Here is a 7,914-nt window from a genome sequence, read left to right on the forward strand (position 1 = left end):
AAAACAAGGAAAGAAAGAAAATGAAACAAAAGGCCAAAGATCTAAAGATGTGGCTTGAAAAGAAGGGATAAGGCTCAAATGGTTGCAAGAAGGCAAATGTAAACCCAAAAATAAAGAAAAAGAATAAAACTATCCTAAAAATGAGAAATACCACCCTGAAAAAGCTGCCTTTGTCCTTCCTAGGTAGTTCGGTCACGGTCTTAGGAATCATATGCTATGATTCTAGATTAGGTTTGCGAAAATCAAGGATCCATGCCACTCATGCAAGAATTTGATGAAAGCTTGAACAAATATACACCTCACATGGTTGTAGCAAAAACTCACTAAGGTTGTCAAATCGAAGATAGGGAGCAACTACCAAACATGCCACAAACAAGTAGAATCCGGCTTCATGATCCCTCTAGTTCTAGACAACTACCTTAGCATGCTTTATCCTAGAATCAACCAAACGTAATCTCAAACCGTGCATACCATAATTACCTAGGAAGACTATTATTCAAGAGCAAGAGTCCATTGCATACAAGTCCGACTTTCAAAAAGAGAAATAGTAAAAAGAAAGCCTCAAAAAGATATGCACACCAACAAGAACAAAAGATAAGAAAAGAAAGGAAAAGATGGAAAACTAAGACAAAGATAAGAAAGGGAAAGAGGAAAGGGCAAAGATGCAATCATAACACATTTATCCCAATCGACATACAAGTGGTCTAATGGCCACATCACCAAAGACCCCAAACACACTAGGTGTTAAATTCATACAACCTCGAACCGTTCAACTTCCCCTAAGTCTAATCTTAATCTAAGCAACCAAGAAAATAAAGTAGTGAAAATAAAAAGAAGTAAAATAAGAAAGGCCTCACCAAGCGTCCGTGCTAGACTAAAGTACCCAAAGAGTGAGAACAAGCTTCTCCAAAGGGCTCCGCAATCCAAAGCATGAGCTACGAACAAGGTGAGTAAAAGAAAAGAAAGCTATATATACAAAGTGAAATTGTTAGTAACTTCCAAACAAAAGGAAACAATAAAGAAAAACGAAAACACTAACTATATACAAAGACCTAGAAGAACCCATCATCATCAAAACCAAAATTTTTTTTTCTGTTTTTTTTTTAGAAAATCCCAAAAACATCATCCAAAGAAACAATCAACAACAAGCAACAAAACAACAAGACCAATATCAACAAACATCCATCAAATATATGCAAGACTTATCAAGAAAAACAATCATCACTCAAAAATACCAAATTTCACAAAAAATAGCCATGAAACACAAAATCATGCTCAAAATCAAGATAATACCAACCAATGTAAAGAAATCAAGTGAAATTGGCAAGAATAATACAAAGGTTAGAAGTATACCAAGATTGGAGACACAAATCAAGAATAGAACACCACACTCTACCGAAATTCGCCGAAAAACCACGAGAAACTTGAGTTGAGATGATGTTAATGGAGAAATAAGGTAGATTTTGTGAAAATTTGATGGAAATTTGAAGAAAGGAGTAAGGATTTGATGATTTGGGGGTTAGGGTTTGAGAGTTTATAGAGAGAGAAAGGGGAAAATTAGAGAGAGTGTGAGAAAATAAGAGAGGAGAGAGAGAGGAATGTGATTCCGGGTTAAAGAAGACCCAGGAACCCGCGCCCTCTCCCGATAAAGCCGCGGTCTAGGGAACTCTCCCGCGCCCGCGGAGAGACCGCGGGGCAACCGCGGGGAGTTCCTGCCCAATTTTGCGATTTTCTTACCTGGTGGGTGCCGCGCCCTCTCCAAAACAGCCGCGCCCTCTCCAAAACTTCCCGCGGCCGCGGAGAGACCGCGGGGCAACTGCGGGAAGTTCCTGATCCAAATTCTTGATTTTAGCTGTAATAAGGGCCGCGCCCTCTCCAATATGCCGAGACCTCTCCAAACTCCCCCGCGCCCGCGGAGTGACCGCGGGGCAACCGCGGGGAGTTCCTGATTGGAATTCTCTTTGAAAGCTGGAGAGGCCCCCGAGGTCTCTCCAAGCCCTCGGGGAGCCCTCTCCCCTACACTCTAAACTCTACATAAAACCCCTTCTTTCCAACAAGTAATGACAATGGGCAACCTACAAAACAAACACAAAACCAATACTAAATAAAATCGAAACTAAACAAGGAAAATGAAAAGGAAGGAAAAGAAAAGAAAAATGAGATGAGAATCCGGGTTGCCTCCCGTAAGCGCTTTTGGTTAACGTCGTTAGCTCGACGAGCGTCACCCCACTCAAGGTGGTTGGAAAAGAATCATTTTGTGAACAAGACCAACAAACACTCCATCAAAGTACTTCTTGAGCCGATGACCATTAACCTTAAATGAAGATGAGGAATCCAAAGGAGAAATTTCCACGACACCATTACCAAAAACATCCTTCACCAAGAACGGACCACTCCGACCACTCCATCTTGACATGAGTTTTCCGGGGAACAACTTCATTCTAGAATTATAGAGGAGGACTTTGTCACCTACAAAAAACTCCTTTTTCTCAATCAACTTGTCATGAACCTCTTTGGATCGAGCTTTGTAGGTGCTGGCACAATCGTAAGCATCAAGTCGAAGTTCCTCTAATTCATGAAGGTCCAACCACCTCTTCTCTCCCGCACTTGCTAAGTCAAAATTTATCTTCTTGATGGCCCACATGGCACGATGTTCAAGCTCAACCGGGAGATGGCATGATTTGCCATAGACAAGGCGATATGGAGTGGTACCAATGGGTGTCTTAAAAGCCGTCCTAATAGCCCATAGAGCATCATCCAATTTGTCCGACCAATCCTTTCTATTGCGAGAAACCGTCTTTTCAAGAATAAGCTTGAGTTGACGATTTGAAACCTCAACTTGGCCACTCGTTTGAGGATGATAGGGAAGCCCAAATCGTTGATGCACACCATGTTTCCTCAACATCTTTTGAAGGCATTATGGAAAAAGTGGGATCCATTATCACTTATCACCGCTTTTGGGACACCAAACCTTGGAAAGATGATCTTCTTGAACAACTTCAATACAACCTTGTGATCATTTGTTGGAGAGGCAATGGCCTCAACCCACTTAGAAACGTAGTCCACCGCCACAAGAATATATTGATTCCCGTATGAAGAGGGGAATGGTCCCATGAAGTCAATTCCCCACACATCGAACACCTCCAATTCAAGGATAGGTTGTTGAGGCATCTCGTTTCGCTTGGAAATGTTCCCAACTCGTTGACATCGGTCACATGACTTAACAAAGCCCCATGAATCCTTGAAGAGATGTGGCCACCAAAAACCACTTTGAAGAACCTTGGTAGCGGTCTTGGAAACACCCATGTGTCCACCACTAGGATCCGAGTGGCACATTTTTAAAACAGTAGGCACCTCTTCGTTTGGAACACAACGCCTAAGTAAGCCATCAACCCCACGTTTGTATAAAATAGGGTCATCCCACAAATAGTGCCTTGCCTCTCTTTTGATCTTCTTCTTTTGGTTCTTGGAGAAAGAGGGTGGAAACTCCCCACATGCTAGAAAATTGACCAAATCGGCATACCATGGGAGTTCCTTCACCTCTATGGCATATAAGAAATCATCAAGCATTCTATCTTCAATTGGTAGACCATCATCATGAATTTGATCCCCTTCAAGGCGAGAAAGATGGTCCGCCACAACATTCTCCGCACCCTTCTTGTCCCTAATCTCAATCTCAAAAGCTTGCAATTCAAGCACCCATCGAATCAACCTTGGCTTGGACTCTTTTTTAGCAAAGAGATACTTGAGGGCCGCATGATCCGTGAAGACTATGGTCTTGGAACTCAACAAGTAACATCGGAATTTTTCAAAAGAGTGCACAATTGCCAAAAATTCCTTTTCCGTTGTTGTGTAGTTCTTTTGAGCCCCATTGAGAATCTTGGACATATAGTAAATCACATGAAGTTTCTTGTCTACCCGTTGTCCCAAAACACCTCCAATTGCCCAATCACTCGCATCACACATCAACTCAAAAGGAAGATCCCACCTTGGGCCTTGAACAATAGGAGTAGAGATTAGGGCCTTCTTCAATGTATCAAATGCCTTCAAGCATTTGTCATCAAAATTGAACTCAACATCTTTTTGAAGAAGGTCATTTAGGGGCTTAGCAATGAGTGAAAAGTCCTTAATGAATCTCCTATAAAAACCCGCATGACCAAGGAACGATCTCACTCCTTTGACATTTATCGGGGGTGGAAGTTTTTCAATCACATCAATCTTTGCCTTATCCACCTCAATGCCCTTATTTGAAATCTTGTGCCCAAGCACTATACCTTCCTCCACCATGAAGTGGCACTTCTCCCAATTAAGCACCAAGTTGACCTTTTCACATCTCTCTAGGCATCTTTCAAGATTTTTGAGGCAATCCTCAAATGTAACACCTCCCACAGAAAAATCATACATAAAGACTTCCATTTCCTCTTCAAGCATGTCCCCAAAAATGCTCATCATACACCTTTGAAAGATCGCCGGAGCATTACACAATCCAAAGGGCATTCTTCTATATGCAAAAGTACCATAGGGGCATGTGAAGGTTGTCTTTTCTTGATCCTCGGGATGAATAGGAATTTGAAAGAATCCCGAATATCCATCAAGGAAGCAATAGAATTTGTGCCTAGTCAACCTTTCAAGCATTTGGTCAATAAAAGGGAGAGGGAAGTGATCCTTTTTGGTTGATGTGTTTAGACGTCTATAGTCTATACACATCCTCCAACCGGTGACCGTTCTAGTTGGAATGAGCTCACCTTTCTCATTCTCAACTACGGTCATACCCCCCTTTTTAGGAACGACATGCACGGGGGAGACCCACCTTGAGCTTGAGATGGGGAATATGATTCCCGCATCCAAAAGCTTGGTGATCTCTTTCTTGACTACTTCTCCCATTTGGGGATGTAGTTTCCTTTGTCGTTCAATAGAAGGAAGGGCGCCTTTCTCAAGCGTTATGTGGTGTTGGCACAAAGCGGGGCTTATACCTTTAAGGTCATCAATTGTGTACCCCAAAGCACCTTGGTGTTTTCTCAAAACACCACATAACGCTTGAGCTTGGCTCTCGCTCAAGGATGCACTAACTATCACGGGGTAAGTAGAATGAGGGCCCAAGAATTCATACCTAAGGTGTGATGGTAGAGGTTTGAGCTCCACCATAGGCACACCATTACCTTCTTGTGATGTGGCCACTTGCAAAGCTTCATGGCTTGAGATTCCAAAACATGTTTGCTCATCCATGTCCTCCACACTTCCATCAAGTAACTCCTCATAGAAAGTCATCTCCTTGCATGAAACACCTACCTTGTCTTTGTTCAACAAAACATTCTCAAGAGCATCGTTAGAAGTGAGCAAGTGCTCATGCATGGAAGACACAACAATATCAAGTGAATCAATCATCATACAATTTTCCAAAGAAGAACATGGATATTTCATGCTTTCATTCAAATCAAATTCTATAACCTCTTCTCCCACCTTAAGGAAGATCTTAGCATTTCTCACATCAATCATGGCTCCCGAGGTAGCAAGAAAGGGTCTACCTAAAATGATGGGAATGGTGGCATCCTCATCCATTTCAAGAACAACAAAATCCACGGGAAACACAAATTTCCCCACCCTCAAAGGGACATCTTCTACCTTACCTTTTGGAAATTTGATAGACCTATCCGCTAATTGCAAGGTAATGTTAGAAGGTAAAAGTTCCCCTAGCTCAAGTCTTTGATAAACCGAATATGGCATTAGGCTCACACTAGCTCCCAAGTCACATAAGGCATTATCGATTTGCATTTTGTTGATTGCACAAGGGATGGAGAAGTTTCCGGGGTCCTTCAACTTGGGTGGCATTTTGTTCATGATGATAGCACTACAATTTTCGGTCAAATTGATGGTCTCCACAACCTCACAAGTTCTTCTCCCACTCAAAATGTCCTTGAGGAATTTGGCATAGTTTGGCATTTGGTTGATCACATCGGTAAAAGGTAGAGAAATGTGGAGTTGGTTTAGCATCTCAATGAATCTCCCAAATTGTTCATCCAATTTGTGTCTCATGAATTTTTGTGGGTAGGGGAGTTTGGGTCTCACAATTTCTTTCTCTACTCTCACCTCTCTAGGTGTCTCAACAACTACCTCATCCAATGATGCCCTTTTTTCCTCATCCTCAACCAAAATCTCCCTAGGAACCTCCTTATCTACACCCTTCCTAGGCAATACCTCCTCAAGAACCTTTCCACTCCTAGTAACAATAGCATTCACGGGTTTCTTGGGGTCAAGGCCTTGGGAAGGTAAAGAAGAAGGGCTTGCATGATCTTTCAAGGCATTAGCAAGTTGAGAGATTTGGTTTTCAAGCATTTTATTGTGGGTCATCATTTCATTGAATTTTTTATCGCTCACGGCCATGTATGTGTTCAACAACTTGGTTTGATTCTCAATTATCTCCTCCAAATTAGTCCTAGGTGAAGAAGGTTGAGAATAGGAACTTTCACCTTGAGTATTTGGAACAAACCCGGGTGGGGGACCTCTTTGAGAATTATTTTGAAAATTACCCCGTCCTTGATTGTTTCAACTACTCCTATTTTGATTTTGGCCATAACTTTGATTATGGTTTCCACCACCTTGATTATGGTTACCACTACCTTGGTTATGATTTCCATAACCTTGGTTTTGGTTACCATAATTTTGGCCTTGATTACCATAATATTGGCCTTGATTTTGGCCACTATAACCTTGATTATTATAGCTACCACGAGAACCTTGGTTCCCTTGGTTTCTATAACCACCGCCTTGGTTATAGTTGTCAAAATTGCCTTGGCCTTGGAAGTTCCTATTCCATTGACCCCTTTGATTATCAAACCGTTGACCATTATTATTTGACACATAATTCACATGTTCACTCTCGTGGTTATCAAACTCATCAACACATTCATTAGGACAAGCACTAGAGTCATGATCATACGATCCACATGCATCACAAAACAAGCAACCCAAAGGCATATTATGTGAAGAGGGAGGGGGTTGAGAGTTAGAAGGAGTACCTCTCCCCTTAAATTGGGAGGGAAGATTCGAAGCTTGAGAAGGGGAAGAAGTGCTCTCCAACTTAGCTTTGATTGCGGTGACCTCCTTTCCTAAGTTTGTCATTTGGGAGGAAAGGTTGTTGATTGCATTTAGATGGTCCACCGAGTACAATGAAGATTGCTTGCTTGAAGAGTCCCTCTCCCCATCTTGCCAATCCCTATAATATGTCACCACGTCCTCAATGATGTCCACAACTTCTTCTTCGGTTTTGTTCATGATAGGGCCCCCGGCCCCTCCATCAAGGCAAGACTTGCCTTGGGGACTTAAACCGCCATAGAAGATTTGGATCACTTGGTATGTGGGGATTCCGTGGTGAGGGCACTCCCTTTGATACTCTTTGAATCTCTCCCATGCTTCATAAAGGCTTTCACTCGGCCTTTACTTGAACCCTTGAATCAAGGCTCTTGCCTCCGCCGTCTTCTTTTGGGGATAGAAACGGGACAAGAAAGCCTTTGTAACATCATCCCAAGTTCTCAAGGAGTTGGGCTTCACCTCTTTGTCTAGCCACTCCAAAGATCTTCCTATTAGAGAGAAAGGGAACAACTTAAGGCGGATGAATTCTTGAGAAACCCCATTGACTTTGATGGTATTGCAATATTTTTCAAACTCTTTTAGATGGTTCAATGGGCTCTCATTCTTAGCCCCACTATATTGCCTTCTCTCAATCAAGGTGATCATTGCCGGCCGAATTTCGAAGTCATTTGCCGGGGTAGTAGGTGGAGCTATTCCACTCTCAAACCTATATGCCCCGGGCACTCCAATCTCCTTCAAGGCTATTCTAGGATTTTCACCCATTCCTTGCTCTTCTTGAATTTCTTCTTCACTTGAAGAGATATAACCCAAGGATCTATTATCCAC

General features: G+C 42.3%; 1 pseudogene; it reads left to right on the forward strand.

Annotated features, from left to right (window-relative positions):
* Positions 1-7,360: 7,360 nt before the first annotated feature.
* LOC145621702 (small nucleolar RNA R71) lies at positions 7,361-7,459 on the forward strand (annotated as a pseudogene).
* Positions 7,460-7,914: the final 455 nt, after the last annotated feature.

Source organism: Chenopodium album, chromosome 27 (assembly GCF_948465745.1).
Source record: "Chenopodium album chromosome 27, dcCheAlbu1.1, whole genome shotgun sequence".
NCBI classification, from domain to species: Eukaryota; Viridiplantae; Streptophyta; class Magnoliopsida; order Caryophyllales; family Amaranthaceae; genus Chenopodium; species Chenopodium album.